General features: G+C 45.9%; 2 long non-coding RNA genes across 2 annotated transcripts; one reads left to right on the forward strand and one right to left on the reverse strand.

Moving 5' to 3' along the window:
• Positions 1 to 7470: 7470 nt before the first annotated feature.
• LOC133261934 (uncharacterized) lies at positions 7471 to 14702 on the reverse strand. Its single transcript, XR_009741172.1, has 2 exons — positions 14616 to 14702; positions 7471 to 8027 (listed from the first exon to the last, which is right to left on the reverse strand). It is a non-coding gene; the product is annotated as an uncharacterized LOC133261934 (long non-coding RNA).
• Positions 14703 to 14761: 59 nt separating this feature from the next.
• Positions 14762 to 19243, forward strand: LOC133261935 (uncharacterized). The gene is made up of 4 exons (XR_009741173.1): positions 14762 to 15149; positions 15286 to 15494; positions 15702 to 15792; positions 18932 to 19243. It is a non-coding gene; the product is annotated as an uncharacterized LOC133261935 (long non-coding RNA).
• Positions 19244 to 19544: the final 301 nt, after the last annotated feature.

Consider the following 19544-nt stretch of genomic DNA (forward strand, 5'->3'; position numbering starts at 1 on the left):
TGTTTACCCTCTTTAGTGCCGTTCTATACAGCATGAACCACTGCCGTGCACATTTTAAAGGCCTTGCCAATTTGATAGGGATGAAGTGAAACTTCACTGTGATTTGAATCTGTGTTTCCCCAGTTACTGTACAGGTGAAGCCGCTTATGTTTATTGGACACTTGGGTGTCATTTATTTCTGAATTTCAAGTTTATACCCTTTGTTGATTATCCTCCTGGGTGGCCTTTTTCATGCTGGTTGTGGGAGTTCTTGATATATTCTCGGTATGATCTGGAATGAATCTTTTTACTTGGTTTGCTTTGTCTTTTCTTGAACAAAATTTATAATTTGAATTTAGGCAAATTTATTGTTTCCTTTATGGCCTGTGGGTTTGTTGTTCTTGCTATTCTCTATTTTTAAAAATATTTCCTTACCCCAATGTCATAAATCTGTCCTCTTCTGTTTACATTCTCTTTCAAAAAGTTTTACATTCTACTTTTTAAAAACCTGTTTTTATTTTGCATTCCATCTTTGTTTTGTTTTCTGTTTTTTCATTAATTTTTATCGAAGTACAGTCGATTTACAGTGTTGTGTTAGTTTCTGCTATATGGCAAAAAGAATCAGTTATAAATATACAATCCCAATTGCATTCCATCTTGAATACTAACTTTCCCATATGGATAACCCATTAGCCAACATTGTATATTGAATGGTCTATCCTTTCCTGTCAGGTATCGGGTATTCAGATACATGTGAGTCTATTTCTGGGCTCTCTGTTCTATTCCATTGGTTTATTTGTCTCTTGGTGCACAAATTTCTTTATGTCAATGATTTATAATAGTTCTTAAGAACTGGCAGGGTCAGTCTCTGCTTCTTATTCTTCTTCAAAGCCATTCTGGCCATTCTTTGGCCTTGTCTCTTCCCTGTGAATTTTAGAATCAGCTTGTAAAGGTCTAGGAAAATCCTTATGGAGGTTTTGATAGGCATTTCATTAAACACAGGTATTAATTTGGGAGACATGTTCATGTTTATGGTACTGAGTCTTCCAATCCATGGGTCAGGTAGAGAGCTCTACTGATTCGTTTCCCTTTGTGTGGGATGTGGCAATGAACCACAGAGCATCATTCCCAAAGAAGTTCCCAGTGGAAGAGTAAAAAGCTTCCAGAAAGTGATCTCTGGATATGAGCAGGAAATGAAAGTAAGCTTTTCAAACCGATTGTCAAGGTTTGCCTAACCCAAGGGTGGCAAACAAACTCCTGCTTTCTAAGCCTGCTGTGGCAGGTAGTATTAGTCCGCAAAGCAGGGTGTCCAAGCCTGGGTTCTCAACCTGGCCCCCAAATTAGCCAGAGCTGGCACGGCGAGCAAAACCAACCTAACCTCTCTGGAGGGGGCATTTCCTGCGGCCCTGTGACTACCCAACACTGGTGGCCCTGAAGGCCTGCACAGGACTCTGAGCTTACTGTCTTTCAAGATAGAAGGGCTGGCACATCCGATGTGTGACCTCCTCCTATTTTAGAGATCTCCACCCCCGGAGAAGTAGATTTTAGGCAAACCAATTAGCCCTGTAGAATGAAGGGAGATATAATTTGCCACAGGATCTGGTTTTGACTTCATTCCAGCCACCAGGCCACTCTGTGTTGTTGGGTGTGCAGAAGCCCTTAAAATCTGGTACCCGAGTGCTGAGCAGTGGGAGCTACTTAGTTTCCTTACACATTTTCTAATAATGATCATTACAATATACTTCAAAGAGATTCAGACAGAGATTTTTAAAAACGTCCCTTTGTTCCCTTCTGGGCCCTTGGCACCTGGCACACAGTAGGGGCTTAGTTGATGCAGATTCAGTTGGTTAACATTCTTTAAAAGTCTATCCTGTATAAGGCCTTGGGTTAAATATTTAAGATCTAAACCCATTTAGTCCTCACCTCAGTGGTATTATCATCTCCATAAATGCTCAGAGAACTAAAGTGACTCATTCAATCAAGGCCACACAGTCAATGATAGAATCGAGAACCAATCTCTGTCTACCTGTGACTGCAGAATCCAGGTCCAGGGCCACATACTCACTTCTGCCTATTATGGAAGAGAGGAGGTGGCGGGCAGGAAGATGTGGGAAGGAGGAAGCTGAGAGAGGAGGAGAAGAGAGAGCAGAGGGAGGGAGGCAGGTGGAGTGGGAGGCTCCAGGCCTGCCCTCCTCCTCCTCTCCTGGAGGCTGCGTCCTTGGGTCCTGGGAGTCTAGAAGCCCCATTGCAGCAGTCTTGTCAGAGTACCCTGTTTTGCCTTTGGAGGAAGGAGAGGAGAAGGCAGACTTTCACAGCTAAGGATCCTCTCTGATGGGGGAGGCAGGGCTCCTTGAGGCCTAGTGGCTGTGGGGTGAAAGGGCAAATCCTGAGCCTAATGACCAAGGTAGCCCTGCCCTTTAAGATGAGGACAGAAAAGCCAAATCGACCTCATGACCTCTGTAGCCCTGAAGAGGGGCTCAGCTAAAGACCAAAGGGAGCACCAGAGACATAATATCTGAAGGCTATAATTTGGTTAAACATTATTTTAAGGGAAAAAAAACCTCTTCCAGAATACAGAAATTATTTCTAAGGGTGGAATTCCTGAAATGTTCTTTCCTCTGTTCAGATAGTCTATTCTATGTCCATATTATAGTCGATATAGTTCCCTTTATTTTGCTTGATTTGAAGGACATCATTCAGAGATGCTCCCCACCGCTCAGTGGATGGATGGATGGGACGGGTGTGTCTGTGCAGTGGGTGTAGCTGTGGCTGCTACCTGGAGGGGCTGGTTCTCCTGTGAGCAGGCAAGCTTCTCATCACAGGAGGCATGTCAGCCAGGAGGGAGCCACTCTGGATTTCTGACTTCGTTTTTACCTTCCTCTTTCCTGCTCTCAGCTTCCCAGAACTCTATCATGTTCTGATAGCTGCGGAAGGAGTTCTATGAGGCTGTCTCTTCACCCAGGCTCTCAGGGGTATGGGCTTTGTGAAAACCTTACCCTCGGTAGGAAATAGGGCAGACAGGATGTTGGTGCTAAAGCAGCCCGAGCCCAAGTCAGCCCAGGAGGTGGGGGCATCCTGTTGTGACCTGCTGGGCCCAGCCACCAGGCCCTGGCACTGGGACAGGGGTAGCAGGGCCCGGCCCTCAGAGGTGGTGACGGCTGGCTGTAGACTTGGCAGGGACTCTGGCAGGAAGAGACTCTGGCCTCTGTCATCAGGTGGGCAGCAGCATCTCAACTCTGAGGGGACATTCAAAACAGGAAGTGGTTTTGGATTCAGGAACAGGAGTCAGCGTACAAGGGGAAAGATGAGAGAAGTGAACAAGAGCTTGGGTCCTTAGAGTCCCGGCCAAAAGGGGCCCAGGGGACTCCCCATTTACTGGAAAACCTGTGAGAATTAGAGCAGAAGCCCAGTCACCCAGATTGAGCTGGGGAGCTTCCTTGGCACCCCATGAGTCATGAACGCAGATGTTAATCTTCCCTCTCCCACTGCCCAGATGGGGCTCTTATCCACTGGGCAATGGTCCTGGGAGTAGCAGCTAAAGGGGGCAGCTGCGGATCTCCAGCCTCTGAAGATAGGCCTGGATCAGGCATCAGAGACTGACATCTTCAGCCTCACCATATGGGTAACAAGGTGAGAATCTCAACTTGAACCTGTTCATCATCTGATATTCCCCTCCACGGTACCGGGCATTGACGAAACACTTAACTAGCATTGACTCTGGAGAAGGCAATGGCAGCCCACTCCAGTGTTCTTGCCTGGAGAATCCCAGGGATGGGGGAGCCTGGTGGGCTGCCGTCTATGGGGTTTCACAGAGTCAGGCATGACTGAAGCGACTTAGCAGCAGCAGCAGCAGCAGCAGCATTGACTCTATTCATTCACTTTTTAAATTTGGCAATTGCATTTCTTCATTCCCATGCTGAATAGCCCTTAAAAAAATGAAAAAGAGAAAACCCAGATACAGCTCAGTTGTGTCCGATTCTGTGTGACCCCTTGGACTATAGCCCTCAGGCTCCTCTGTCCATGGAATTCTCCAGGCAGGGATACTGGAGTGGGTTGCCATTCCCTTCTCCAGGGGATCTTCCCGACCCGGGGATCATATTTTTTAACTTAAGAACCACCAGGGAAGCTCCCCAAGGGGACAAACTATTACCTCCCACTTTGGACACCTTCTCCTTTCCTGGCTCTTGGTAGGCAGAGATGCTGTTGAGTCTCTGCCTTCTTTCCCACTGAGCCCAGAGGAGTTGATAATGCTTAGCAGAGCTCTGCAGTTCTTCCTCTCAGTGCTTGCCAGTCTCTGTGTGATTATGTGAAAGGATGGACAGAAAGCAGTGCTGCAGAGAAGGACCATGCAGAACAAAACTGCCCTCTTATCTTTTGCCACAATAAGGCTGTTCAGCTATGGCAGGCCTTATTTCCCAAAGATGGTCCCAACAGTATCTCTCATTCTATATTCTCTTTTGAAATGTGATCTTGCCATTTCCCCATCAAGAGATAACATCTATTTCTTTTTTTTTTTTTTAATTTCTTTTTTAACATCTATTCCCTCTTTAGTATGAGAGGACCCTGTAACTGTTTTGACCAATAAAATATGGAGGAAGCGATGCCATACTGTAACTGGCATAGCCCTTAACTGGCCTGGCAGCTTTCTCTTCCAGCCCCTGGGAAACCAGCGGCCATGCTGTGAGAAACTCAAGCCACGTAGAGAGGTCAACACCATAAGGAACAATCAACAGCCCCAGCTGAGCCCTCAGACGACAGCCAGCATCAAGTGCCAGCCATCCACATGAGCCATCTCAGACACCTAGTCTGGTTAAACCTTCAGATGACTGTAGCCACAGCTGACAATGGACTGTCATCCTGGAAAAGACCCCACGTGGAAATCACCCAAATGAAACTAGTCAAGGCATAGAACCATGGAGATCATAACAAATCAATATATGATAGTTCTACACCACTATGTTTTGGGGTGCGTTGTTACTAGTAATAGATAGCTAGAACAGAAATAGGCTACCCCAAAATGTATGCCTTAAAACAATCACCATTTAATATTTTTCATAAGGCTCTTTGCTCATCTGTCTTCAGGCAGTCAGCTGGGGGCTGGCTGTTCTATCGTGGTCTCAGTTGGGATGAGTCAGTTCTGATGTATGTGACCTCTCGTTCCCTGACAGACTAACCCAGGCCAGTTGCAGCGTGGTAGCAGGGGTGTAATAGACAGAGTAGAAGATACAAGGCTTCTTAAGACCTAAACTTAAAGCTGGAATACTATCAGTTCCACTAAATATTCTTCAAAGCAAATCTCAAAGCCAGCACATGCTCAAAAGATGTGGAAATCAATTCTATTTCTTGATGGGAGGAGTTACAGAGTCACATTGCAGAGGGTGTGAATACTGTGTGGGTGGAGATTGTGGCTGTTTTGCAGTCAGTCTATTCCCATAGCCAATGAGGATGTTAAGAAGTTTGCTGGGTATTGTGAACTAAAAACTCTCCTTTGTTTTGACTGACATCTTTAGTTAGATCTCCATCATCCAATATTACTTTTCATTTAAACTTCCAGCCTCTACATGGAGGTAAAGAGAAAAGGGTCCATAGGAGGAACTTTGGGGCGGCCAGCCACCCTTATCAAGGCCAGCCACCCTTATCAAGTGCTCTAGTTTGGTGCTTTTTCAACTGGCACTCGGCAAAGCCCTGGGCTTCTGTGGTGGCTTTTTAGCAGATACCACAAGGTGAGTGAATGTGTTTAAGTGTGAGGTCCCTGCCTTAACCAGGGCAGCTTAGCTCTGGCTTTGTGACTTTCTTTGGGGAAATGTTAGCCAGCTTTGAAAAAATAAAAAGATTTTTAACTTCACTGAAATGAACCAACTCCTCCCTCTGATAGAAAACCAATCTTAGTGAAGTGAGTATCTACTCCAAGTTGCCCAGCAAATGAATGTCTTGGCTGGAATTAGAACCCCAGTCTGCTGATCCACTGTTCATTCCAAAGCTAGATCTCCTAGCTTTTTCTCTCTTCTCCTCACTGGGTTCAAGATGGAAAGGGATTGCCGTAGCCTAACGGATAGAGGGGAAACTGACACCTTTTCAATTCTACATCCCCCTAATGTGAGAACATTTGTACTCCTTGAGCTCTGAGCCTCAGTGACCCCCATTACACACACACACACGCCCTTATGTGATCCCTCCATGGCGCAATCCCCAGAACCATAGATAATTAAAGGTATACCTGGCAGGCAGACAGGGCTAGCTGGTCAACCTCAGGATCAAGAAGTGCAACTCTATCAACACTTAATAGAGTTAACTCCTACAAGGGCAGATTGAGCTCCATCTGGGAGAAAAGCTCATTTCCCAAGAGGAGTCTTGGTCTTGCTTGAAGCCTGTGATCTCCTTGTTCTCCTTCCAGTGTGTTAATTCCATTTCTCCCTAAGTTAGATTTTTTTAGGACATGAGCTATTTATAGCTCCTCCTAAGCCCTTTCCAGTCTGTTTCCTGTTCAAGTACTGCATTAGTCACCAGAAAGTGTCTCAGGCAATCTCCGAATCCCTGCCTGATCTCAGCAATAGAGAGCAAGGATGCTAGTTAGACTCGGTGTGGTCCTGGTGGGGAGGGGAGAAGCAGGAGGCTGGAGGCTGGGCAGAGAAACAGAGGGATCATCTCTTGTCCCCCATTCTCTGTGGCATGAAGCTCAGAGTCCTTATGGCTTCCTGGAGCTTACTTAGCCCTTAGAGACACAGAAGCCCTGCAGAGGCACCTCCATTTGGCTGCATATTTTTGCCATTACTTGATGACCTATTTGCATGCAGCTCCTTGCAGAGAATTTCCTCCCAAGCCATATACGGTGATTTCATTGCACCACAAACTGAGGTTTCTATTTGCAGTCATGATACAGGCTCCTTCCTAACTTCCTCCTGCCTATCCCTACATCCCTCTTTTTTTTTTTTTTTTTACTATAGCCTGCCCAGCTGCCTCCAAGCTTGGGTCTCGCCAAGTGCATTCTGTCCCAGGAACTTAGCAGCTGCCTCTTCAGGGAGGGACCCCCAATCTGAGCTGAGCTGAGCTGAGCTTTTGTATCCACAGAGCCAGGGAGCAGAGATCTCTGAGGCCAAAGGGAGGAAGGGGGAACTTCAGACAAGGGAGTGGGCAAAGAGGGCAGTAATCAAGATTGACCTCTGCAATCCCTAATGAAGGCATTGAGTACAGGGCTTCTGACCCTGCCTTGCAGGGGACAATGGAGAAAAAGGTGGAGGAAAATCTGAGCTTCCATTGAAATAGCAAGTCTTCAAATGACCACCATCCCAGGAGACTAGGACAACTGTAACCTCACCACTCCCCAGGCCCCAAACAAGAGGACCCACATGCCTTGAACAAAGTTCCTGGGCTTCACTGGTGATTCAGTCTAGGCTCTCCTCAGAGATAGTGGCCTTCTCAGTCCCAGCTTCATCATTGCTCATCTCAGAACAGCAAAGTGTCACCTACTACCAACCCATCACGGGCACCTGCTTTATTTATGCCAAGTTGGTTTATTATTATCATTGTTGTTAGCTTCATTTATGCTGAGTGTTGTGGAAACAAACAACCCAAATCCTCAGAAAATGCCCTGGTGAGAAGCTACTGGAGCTAAACACAACCCCCTCCTGGTTCACTCAGAGACCTGGCACACATACCAGCCACCTGAGCAGAGGAAATGGGGGAGGAGGTGGAGGAGGTAGAGAAGGAAACCAGACATGAGACGTGCATACCAGGCACCAGCCCGGGCCAGGCATATCAGGGCTACTCCTCAGCTGTGATCCACACCAGCAATCTGGCACAACTCTCTTGATTTCCGTTCAGTTTCCATCCTAGGAAATTCATTACAGACTGTCTCCCACAGAACACACTCAATTACATCCTTGGGGATGCAGGAGCCCAGAAGATGCAATCAGGGCCAGCTGAGTCAGGCTTAGTCAAGAATGAGATTGCTTCTGCCAGTACTGGTGGCTTGGGACTGATTGCTGGAGCAGGGCAGGGATGCAAGACCGGGCAGGGATGTCCCTCCTCCAGGACCAGGATGGTAGATTCTGAAATTGAGAGCATTAGAGTGTGAGGCCCTTATCCAAGCTCTTATTAAAACCAGGCCTCTCATTCTTTCATTTTTTAAATTCTGAGAATTAACATGCATATAGAAAAGTGCAAAGAATTTTATACATTCTAATAAATAACTGTAAAGCAAATGCTCATGTCATCACCACTCACATCAAGAAATAAAACATTGCCAGGACTCTGAAGCCCCTTGCATGTCTCTGTTTTATCACACTCTCCCTCTCCCTGAGACTTATAACATTTACTGCCTTTTAGTTTTACCACTTAAGTTTACATTCCTAAAGGAAACGGTTTTTGCCTGTTTTGAGCTTTACATAAACAGAATCATTACTTAATTCAAATAGAATCATTCTTTTGTTCAGTTGTGTTTCTGAGAATCATCCATAGCGTCACGAGCAGTTGTAGTGCCCTCATTTTCGTGGCTATATAGTATTCCACTATATATATATATGTCAGATTTATTTATCCATGCTACTGTTGGTGAACATTTGAGTTGTTTTGACTGTTACCACAATGCTGTTATGAGCGTTCTTGGTATGTATAGCCTGGTGTTATGTGCATGTATTTCTCCAGGGCTTGTATCTAACGGTGGAATTGCTGGGTCAAAGGATGCACATTTCTTCACCTTTACTAGATGCACTAGCAAATGATTTTCCAAGTGGTTGCCTGCCTCTTGCCTTCTCTCTGTTGCACGATTGTAGCAGCTATGCTGAGGGAAGGAAGCCACAGGTTCAGAACTGCAGGTCCCAGGAGATGCTCTAGGAGGGAGAACGTCTTTGGGAAATCAACCTGTATGCGCCTTCGTTTCTTTCCATGTCTCGTTTATGGGGCCTGTCCACCATGGCCTCACTGGCCCAGCCTCTGCTGTGACAGCTTCCCCCAAAAGTATGAAAGTATTAGTCGATCAGTCGTGTCCAACTCTGCAATCCCATGGACTGTAGCCTGCCAGGCTCCTCTGTCCGTGGAAGTCTCCAAGAAAAAATTCTGGAGTGGGTAGCTGTTCCCTTTTCTAAAGATCTTCCTGACCAGGGATCAAACTGATGTTTCCTGCATTGCAGGTGGACTGTTTACCACCTGAGCCACAAGGAAAGCCCTGACAAGCCAATTACTTCCCTGACCTCACACTCATTTCATATGGTTTCCAGACTAATCTAGTTAGGACATGGCAGGAACAGTTGTTCTCTGAGGATTGTTCCAAGGCATAGTGGGACCCCAGCCATGAGACAGGAAGCCAGGGGAGATTATATAGGGCAGGGGCTGGAGCAGGGCTGGTGGCAGGATGGCACCATCATGTATGGGATCTGAGGGTCAATAGTTCCTCTTGGCAGCCTGGAACACGCAGGGAGCACTAGGCCCAGAGACCAGGGACAGACCTATGCTGCCTTCAGCATAGCATCCCTCTCAGGGATCTTTATATGGAGGCAAAAATCCCAACTTGAATACTCTTGAACAAAAATGGGTTGGACCATAAAGAAGGCTGAGCCCTGAAGAACTGATGCTTTCAATTCTTGGTGGTGGTGCTGGAGAAGATTCTTGAGAGTCCCATGGACTGCAAGGAGATCAAATTAATCAATCCTAAAGGAAATCAACCCTGACTATTCATCAGAAGGACTGATGCTGAAGCTCCAATACTTCGGTCTGACACGAAAAGCCTACTCTTTGGAAAAAAATCTGATGCTGGGAAAGATTGAGGGCAGGAGGAGAAGGAGATGACAAAAAATAAAATGGTTGGAGGGTATCACCAAATCAATGGACATGAGTTTGAGCAAACTCCAGGAGATGGTGAAGACCAGGAAATCCTGGCATGCTGTAGTCCATGCGATTGTAGAGTTGGACACAACTTAGGGACAGAACAACAATTGGCTTCTAACAAAATAAAATGATAGGCCTGCCTTCAGAAGAAGCTTGTTTCAGAAGTCCCAGCAATGTCTTCAGTGGAATATCTTGCCTTTGCTTTAAGAGAGTCAGTAGTTGCTAAGACATGATAAGATGAAGCTCCATAGAAAAGATAAGATTCCAGAACAGGAATGGAAACCTGCTGCCCTGGCCAAGGCCATGTCTCTGCAGGATCTATAACTGGAGACAACCTGGGGAGTGATTCCCCATTTCTCAGTATAGTGAGTGCCTCCAGAGTGCTCCTAGTGCCTGGGGAACCATTCTTAAAATTGGGGATTGGCAGACTCACACCAGCCCTAGTGAAGGATGTTTGCATCCTCAGATTCTTGAAAAAATTAATGTATTATTATCTTGACCATCCATAATAATAGTAATAACAATGTATTATTATTATCAGAGAAGAAAGAAAAAGTGAATGTTCTTACTAGACATGAAAATTATAATATATTTATAATATATTTTCTTTCCTCGACGTTAGGAACTGAGTTCTGATTTGAGATTTGGCACTACTTCCAGGTCGGTGAGGAGTTTAGATGCTAACATGCTGTCAGAATTTCTGGGACAATTCTATGCTCTGTGAGACCAAAGGGACAGAATATTGGAACTCAGAGCTGTGTTGGAAATCTTAGAGGTACAGTAGCTGCATTCAGTAACATTTATTATTTTCTTAAATATAGAAATAAAGTAAAAACCAATTGGTCCAGAGTTCCACAGATGAGATAACCTCTTAGGCATTTTTTGAAAATAATACCTCTGCACGTTATTTGTTTGTTTTTTTTTTTTCCTTTTTTTAAAAATTTTATTTTATTTTTAAACTTTACAATATTGTATTAGTTTTGCCAAATATTGAAATGAATCCGCCACAGGTATACCTGTGTTCCCCATCCTGAACCCTCCTCCCTCCTCCCTCCCCATACCCTCCCTCTGGGTCGTCCCAGTGCACCAGCCCCAAGCATCCAGTATCATCTGCACATTATTTGTATAGAACGATATAAGATAGAAACGCAAAATCCTCTTCCTGAGTCTCCCCTTCCCACTGGGACCCATCAGCCAGTTTCTTCTGTGATTTTGCTGTTATTTCTACAGCAGTCAGACGCAGAGTAAAAGGATTGGTGAGTTGCTCTGTTAGCTGTCCCACCTAATTGAGGGGCGATCCCAAGCCTTCCAGACCCTGTGGCCCCCTCTCTAACGAGGCTTGGTGCCCACGTTCCAGGTGATGGACTCAACTCCCTGGAGCCAGGAAGCCTCTGCATCGGGCTGGTCTGCGCTGACCCTCCCTCCCTCCTCTCTTCTTCCATCCCGACTCCTCCCTCCCACCTCCTGCTCCATCCCTACCTTTCACCAGGGCTTCCCCAGCTTGAGGAAGCCCACAGCAGGGGAATGTTTACTAAATGAGAACACCCTGAAGGGATAGATTTTCCTACTGATTACGTGTTTGGCTGCCTGGAACATCTTCTCTCTATTTTTTCCGCAGTGATTCACCCAGGGATCATCAGAGACAGCCATCTGGGGAAGATGCCATTGTTTTTCTCCAGCTTTGAAAGGGCTGTACTACCTTGCACTGATTTGTGCTTAGAAGCCTCCTCACTTTCCCCTTGCCACTTGTCCCCAGAATTTAGGGAAGAAGACTATATAGTGCCTGATTTGGCATGAAATCCTTTTCCTTAAGAGTTGAGGCTTACGTATCCATAAACATGCCTTTGCATGACTTTGGGCCTGGAAGTGAGATTCTCAAAAATTCTCATTTTTTTCATTCACTGTGTAATTACGGAGAGTTTTCTAAATGCTAGACACAGTGCTAGACCTTTAGTACTGCTGTTATCAGACTGAGAAAGAGTGAGAAGTAGTTCAGACATAAGACACTGCATGCTCAGGGGTGCAAATATCTGAGTGTAAATACGTATGACTCTATAATTAGATTCCAGAGTAAGTGAAGGCCTGTGACAAGAACCAGGCTGGAAAGGTAAATGGGGTGATGAAGGACTTTGAGTGCCAAGATCATCAACTTGGACTTTATTTTAAAGGCCGTGGGAACCTCTGAGGATTTTGAGTAGGAGAAGTGAATCATTCAGGAATGCAGCGGAAAGAGACAGCACAAACAGGGATAATCTGAGGTGTGTTCAATGGAAAAGCTATTTACTGAGGTTTGTGCAGCATGCAGTAAAACTAAAAAGTAAAATGCTATCCCTGAGTCAGGTAACAAGAGGAAGAGATGAGGGGAAGGAGCAGTTGCTGAAAGACTCATGCGAAGGTCACCTTGAGAGAAGCTGAGGCTTTTGGTTAAGGTGAACCTACCATGGGGATCCTAAATTGGCTTGCTGGGCTTGCTAGTCTACGGGTATGATCCTCACCTCGGTTGTGAGAGGTTCCGGATTCAAATCCTGGACAAGCCCACTTCTTTTTGGATTTTTCAGGTGGCTCAGTGCTAAAGAATCCATCTGCCAATGCAGGAGACACAGGAGACATGGGTTCAGTCCCTGGGCTGAAAAGATCCCCTGGAGTAGGAAATGGGAACCCACTCCAGTATTCTTGCTTGGACAATCCCATGGACAGAGGAGCCTGGTGGGCTGTAGTCCATGTGGTCACTAAGAGTTGGACACGACTGAGCGACTAAGCAAGACTCCATCATGAGAGGCTACAAAGACCCCAACCTCATTCTCCTTCCCCTTTGACCTCCTGGTGGTGCTCCCCTTTGGCCAAATCCAGCCAGAAGCCAGAAGCCAAGGCAGGGGGTGGAGGGGGGGAACATTGTTGTGGTCCATCCAGGTCTGTTCCCAGGACTAAGAGTAGAATAGAACAGGTTTGCAGGGGCAGATGGAAGATGTCCTGCCCAGGAGTGATGTGATGAGATGAGCAGTTCAACAAGACCATCTTGGGCAGGATGGAGGATGAACAGAGGCAGAAGGATAGGGACAGGAAGACAGTATGAGGGTCTGAACTAAACACGGGAAAGGGAAAGATTCGTGCAACATTGAGGAAGTGGAACAGTCATGACCTGTTGATGGAGTCTAAGGACAAGGGAGGTGTCCAGAGTAGCCCGGGGAACTTGGTGAGTGCTGACACCGTTACCTAGGAGAGGGTTCAAGTCCAAGCACAGGTACTGCTGTGCTGTGCTTAGTCGCTCAGTTGTGTCTGACTCTGTGACCCCATGGACTGTAGCCCACCAGGCTCCTCTGACCATGGGGATTCTCCAGGCAAGAATAGTGGAGTGGGTTGCCATGCCCTCCTCCAGGGGATCTTCCCAACCCAGAGACTGAACCCAGGTCTCCCACATTGCAGGCAGATTCTTTACCATCTGAGCGACCAGGGAAGCCTCTTGGTGAAAAAAAAATCACTGTTTTCCAGCGGCAAAGGCAACTGTGAGAAGAAAGATTGATGTCCCCCTGTGTCTTGACTCTGGTCAGAATTACAACATCCTTCTTCTTCCGTTCTGTACCCTTTTTCTCTACCACTTATAAGTCCCCAAATACCCATTTTCACAGGGGTCTGACCTCAAAAGTGTCCTGGCTGCGAATCGATTTCTATGACTCCACTCTTCTCCTCTTTCCACTGGTTGAAACCCAGTCGTTTTTCCTTTTTTTTTTCTTTTAAGAGAACTTGTTCTCTTTTTCTCTATTTTTTTTTAGAGAGCTTTGTCTTTTTAATTTTTAATTGGAGGATAATTGCTTTACTATGTTGTGTTGGTTTTTGCCATACAAAATCATGAATCAGTCAGAAGTATACATATATCTCCTCCCTCTTGAGCCTTCCATCCCATCCCTTATATGACCCCTCTAGGTCATCATAGAGCACCAGGCTGAGCTCCCTGTGCTATGCAGCAGCTTCCCACTAGCTATTTATTTCGCCCATGGTAGTGTATATATATTTCATGTACATATATTTCAGTGCTACTCTCTCAATTCGTTCCACACTCTCCTTTCCCTGCTGTGGAACCTAGTCCATTTTAATGGGAAAAACAACTACAATACAAAGTACCTGAGTGCTAGCTCTCTGTGCAGATAGATGCACATTTTAAAGGTATCTGCTGTGATGAATTTATAGTCAAGAAGGTGATTTTTATTTTTAACCCTGGGCCTCCCAGGGGACTCTAAACCCCAGTTCCACCCAGTCCCCCACCACCTCAAAAGAGCAAGGTAAGAGAATTGGTGCCTCCTCTACAAGGAGGAGAGCATGGCAACCCACTACAGTATTCTGGAGAATCCCACGGACAGAGCCTGGCAGGCTACGGTCCATAGGGTGGCAAAGAGTCGACCATGACCAAAGTGACTGAGCACATACACACCACAAGACTGGCAGCCCCTAATCTTTCATTATGTATTACTCAGGACTTTCAGTCATGGGTGCAAACTTCAAGTTTGGCTTCTAAGAATTGTGTGATATGTCTGGGTTGCTGCTGCTGCTGCTGCTAAGTCACTTCAGTCGTGTCCGACTCTGTGCGACCCCATAGACTGCAGCCCAACAGGCTCCCCCGTCCCCGGGATTCTCCAGGCAAGAACACTGGAGTGGGTTGCCATTTCCTTCTCCAATGCATAAAAGTGAAAAGTGAAAGTGAAGTCGCTCAGTGGGGTAGACCTAAATATATTCTAAAACAACAGGGCAACTTTGGTAAGTTTTGTGATAGGGTATCCAGAGTCCCCACTCCCTCCCACAGGGAAATCTAATCATCTTACCCACAGAGAGTTGCTCTGAAGGGGAAAGGCCTGCATTCCACATAGGAGAGGGTAGTGGAAGGAGGGAGCCAGGGAGGCAGTGTTGCTAGGCAGCCAGTTGCTGTCCTTCGTTGCCCTGGAGATGCTGGTTTGTGTATATGAGGTGGGTGCTTGTGGGTATTTGCTGAGTGTCTGTGTAAGCAGACTGGACTTCTTCATCACAATACATTCCTGGAAACTATGTCATAATGTGGTTTGTCAAAATTTCCTGAAGGAATAGCATTTGTTCTCCTTGAGGAGTTGGTTGTGCTTCTGACTAAAGATACAGGCCAGAAATAAATTATAAATGTGATCAACAATCTGTCATAAGCAGAAGGCACAAATACCCAAATATCCTCAATAAGTTCTAGGGCTAAAATTACCCTGCAAACCTCACCAGGAAGCTAATATAGGACTCCATGGGAGACTCCAAGTACTGTGGTCTTTCATTCAATCATTCATTCATTCAAGGGCTGTGAGGATCATTGTGATTCATTTTCAACATTCAACTACATTGTAAGTTATAGTCCTAACCCCTACCACCCCAGAATGTGACCTTGTTTGGAAACGGGGTCTTAACATAGGTGATCAAGTTAAAATAAGGTCATGAAGGTGGGCCTTAATTAAATGTGACTGGTGTTCTTATTAAAAGGGACAAGTGGGACCTAGAGACAGACATGCACAGAGGGAAGATGGTGTGAACCCACAGGAGAGGATCATGTGAAGATAGAGGACTGGAGTGATGCATCTACGGGCCAAGGAATGCCAAGGATTTGGGGTGAAACACCAGAAGCTAGGAAGAGGCAAGCAATGATTTTCCTTCAGGTTTCAGAGGGATCATGACACTGCCAACATATTGAGGTAGGACTTCTAACCTCCAGAACTGTGAGACAATACATTTCTGTGGCTTTAAGGCACCAGCATATGGCATTTTGTTATGGTAGCCCCAGGAAACTAACATGAGCAGCCATGGTAATCCTACCCTCTTGGCCCAATCCTGGCCAAGGAGCCATAATCGAAAAAACTGCTAGGCTGGATTCTGAGAAGTTTCTGCCTTTCTTTCTCCAGGTGCCTGGATGGGGCTCTGGGAATTGCTGCAGTCATCATACTGCAAGCCTAAAGGACAAGGCCCTCACTGAGGAGGGCAGGGAGTGGATGGGTAAGGACCTGGGATGGCTGACTTTGTTGAGCTGTCCTTCAGCCACGCTGGAGCAAGCCCAGCCTTTGCAGTCCTGTCAGGTGAGATGATACACTTCCCTGTAGTTTGAGGCAGAAGGTGCAGTGAACTCTCCTCGCCAAACCAGTGTCCTGCTGGATAGACTGTCACGTATGCTCAGCACTACCCCCTGCCACCTCCCTCATGCCACTGAGCCTCCAGCCCCATCTCAACCTCTATTATACAGCTCAGTATTAATTGTGATGGATCATTTGCAAGGATGGCTGTAATGATCCCTCCTTTCCTGTACTTTGTAATGCAACTTTGTCACCCCTTCCATCAAGAGGTGGGGTTTATTTTTCCATCCCTTAAGTCCAGGCTTGGCCATGTGACCTGCCATGTTGTTCAGTCGCTCAGTCGTGTCTGACTCTTTGCGACCCCATGGACTATAGCACACCAGGCTTCTCTGTCCTTCACTATCTCCTGCAGTTTGCTCAAATTCATGTCCATTGAGTCGATGATGCCATCTGACCATCTCATCCTCTGTGGCCCCCTTCTCCTTCTGCCCTCAATCTTTCCCAGCATCAGGGTCTTTTCCAATGAGTTGACTCTACCCATCAGGTGGCCAAAGTATTGGAGCTTCAGCTTCAGCATCAGTCCTTCCAGTGAATATTCAGGACTGATTTCCTTTAGGATTGACTGGTTTGATCTCCTTACTGTCCAAGGGACTCTCAAGAATCTTCTCCAGCATTATAGTTCAAAAGCATCAATTCTTTGGCACTCAGCCTTTTCATGGCCCAACTCTCACATCCATACATGACTACTGGAAAAACCACAACTTTGACTATACAGACTTTTGTCAGCAAAGTGATGTCTCTGCTTTTTAATATGCTGTCTAGGTTTGTCATAGCTTTTCTTCCAAGGGGCAAGTGTCTTAATTTCATGGCTGCAGTCACTATCTGCAGTTATTTCAGAGCCCAAGAAAATAAAGTCTGTCACTGTTTCCATTGTTTCCCCATCTATTTGCCATGAAGTGATGGGACTGGATGCCATGATGTTAGTTTTTTGAATGTTGAGTTTTAAGACAACAGGAAATTAGTAAATAAGGCACAGACAGAGGCTTCAGAAGTGCCTAGAAATTAGGGCTTGTCTTTTGGCTGCAGTTGGGACCCTGGGACCAGGGTGCAAATGGACCTGAGCTAGCCGGCTAGAAAGGCCATGTGGAGGAAAACTGAGGCTCTCCAACTGACAGCCAGCACTGTCAGATGTGTGAGATGCGTGTGATGGGTCTGGGATCATCCAACATTATTCAACTGCCCATAACTGCAGCCACATAAATGATCCCAGGTGAGAGCAGCAGAAGACCCACTGAGCTGAATCCAGCCTGAACTGCTGACTCACAGAACTACAGACAAATAAAATGGCTGCTGTTTTAAGTGACTAAGTTTTGGAGTAGCTTGTTACACAGCGGTATCTAGCTGATACACTGACAGACGATCCCCAATCTGGCACAATTCTCTAAGATTCATTCATATGCCAGGCACTGTGCAAGGAACTGTGGATGCTGTCATGAGAAACAACAGACCTGCTCTCTGGTTTCTTGGAAGGACTTAGGATATTATTATATTCAAGGCACTGCGTCAAAAGCTTTAGATACTTTAACCCAGATGGGAGGTTTGCAGCTATCACCCTCTCTTCTTGCTGAGGAAACCAAATCTCAAAAAGTTGGAAAATTACCCAGTGTGGCAGATTACATTTTCCTGAGGTGCTTGCAGCAATCTCTGCTGTCTGATGCATTCTACTAGAACCTTGCCACTTCACATCAGGAGGGAGACTCTAGTTTCGCTCTTGAATCTGGATGAGCTTGTGATTTGATTGTAAACTAAAAAAGTGCAGCAGAAGGGACACTGGATGGCTGCTGAGGATAAATCATAAATGAAGCTACAGGTTCTACTTTATGGGCTAGGACACTCTTCTCTGAAGCTCTGAACTTCCATATAAGGTTGCCAGACTATGTTGAGTCATCCCCAGCCTTGTAATCTTCCCCCTGGAGACCCAGGATTCATAGACCAGAGATAAGCTGTCCCCACCATGCCCTGTCCAACTCAGAGAATGCTGAGCATGGTACAAAGCTTGCGGTACACTACTAAGTCTTAAGCAGATCTGTTATGCAGCAATACTGGTGAAACTCCTAAGGTTACACAGCCAGATAAGAAGAAGGAACACGAGGTCAGACTTTGATCCTGGAATTCTGACCCAAGAGCCTGTTTCCAGCTTCCCCTCAGAAAGCCTATTGTTCCCATGCTCCTCAAGTTCCCTTCCAGACAGAAGCTTGGCTCCCCGGCTCCCCCAATACTACCAAATCATCATAAGCAACCACTCTACCCACCCACCTCCATGCTGGGGCTGCATGCTTCTTACTCAACTGCTCCCAGGCTGCCACCTTCCAAGTCTCCTCCTTACTGGGAATTTGGTCTCCTTCCTTACCTGGGCTCCATGACAACAGTCTCCCAGTCTTTGGGAAGGAGCCCCACTTTCCTTGATTTTCAGTTCTTGCTTCACAAGTTTGCTTTGCTCCCCATCAAACTCCATGTGAAAAATGCACCTGCTATCTGTACTTACTGTGTACCAGGCACACAGTAGGGATACAAAGTAAAATGAGCTGTGAATTCATTTCCTATGGCTCTCTAGAAAATTGCCACAAACTTAGTGGCTTAAAACAACATAAATTTACTGTCTTACAGTCCTGAACACTGGAAGTTCAAAATGGGTTTCATTGGGCTAAAATCGAGATGTTTTCAAGGATGAATTTCTTCTGGAAGGTCTAGGGGAGACTCCATTCCTTTGCCTCTAATGCTTCCTGAGGCTGCCTGCATTTGCTTACCTCATAGCCCCTTCTTCCGTGTTCAAAGCCACCATTGTAGCATCTTCAAACTTCTCTCTGTCTCTCTTGTCTCACTTTTCTATTTCTAACACTTGTGATTACATTGCACCTCTCCCTTAGATGATCCAGTAAAATCTCCTTATCTCAAGACTCTTAATCACATCTGCAAAGTCTCTTTTGCATGAAGGTAATATCTTCTGAGATTCTGAGCATTAGAACATGGAAATTTTTTCACACCCTCTCTTTCCCTGTGTTCAGGTGTGATGACTATGCAGCTGAGTTCTGGTCAACAGGATGCAAGCGGAAGGCATGGGCTCCACTAGACCTGACCACAGCCACCTCCCCAAGAGACTCTTTGCTTTTCCCGTAAGTGAAGAGGACTCTGAGGATCCAGAGGAAGAGGACTGCAAGGTAGAAAAAGTCAGGGTCCCTGAAGGACATAGGACAGTCTCCCCGCTGACTCATGTTCTAGTTTGACATCAATTAAGATGTTGAAATTTGAGGGGCATTTCTTGCAGTGGTTAACCAAACACTGACAATACACAACTAGAGAAATGTACTTTAAAAGAACTTGTATAAATTCATTTCGTGTATTTTATATGGTATTCAATTTCATAAGTAAATATCAGATTTACTTATTATAATAAGTTGATCAATGACATGGACTGAACAAGAAGGTTACTTGATAAGCACAAAAAAGTGAAATCAGGAATCAGGCTACTCAGCTGTGGGCGGTCCTCTGCATCTGACAGATTTCTATGTTTTGCACTTTGCTGGGTCTCAGACAGTAAAGAATCTGCCTGCCAAGTAGGAGACCCAGGTTCAATCCCTAGGTCAGAAAGATCCCCTGGAGAAGGTCATGGCTACCCAC

Source organism: Bos javanicus, chromosome 15, assembly GCF_032452875.1.
Source record: "Bos javanicus breed banteng chromosome 15, ARS-OSU_banteng_1.0, whole genome shotgun sequence".
Classification (NCBI taxonomy): domain Eukaryota; kingdom Metazoa; phylum Chordata; class Mammalia; order Artiodactyla; family Bovidae; genus Bos; species Bos javanicus.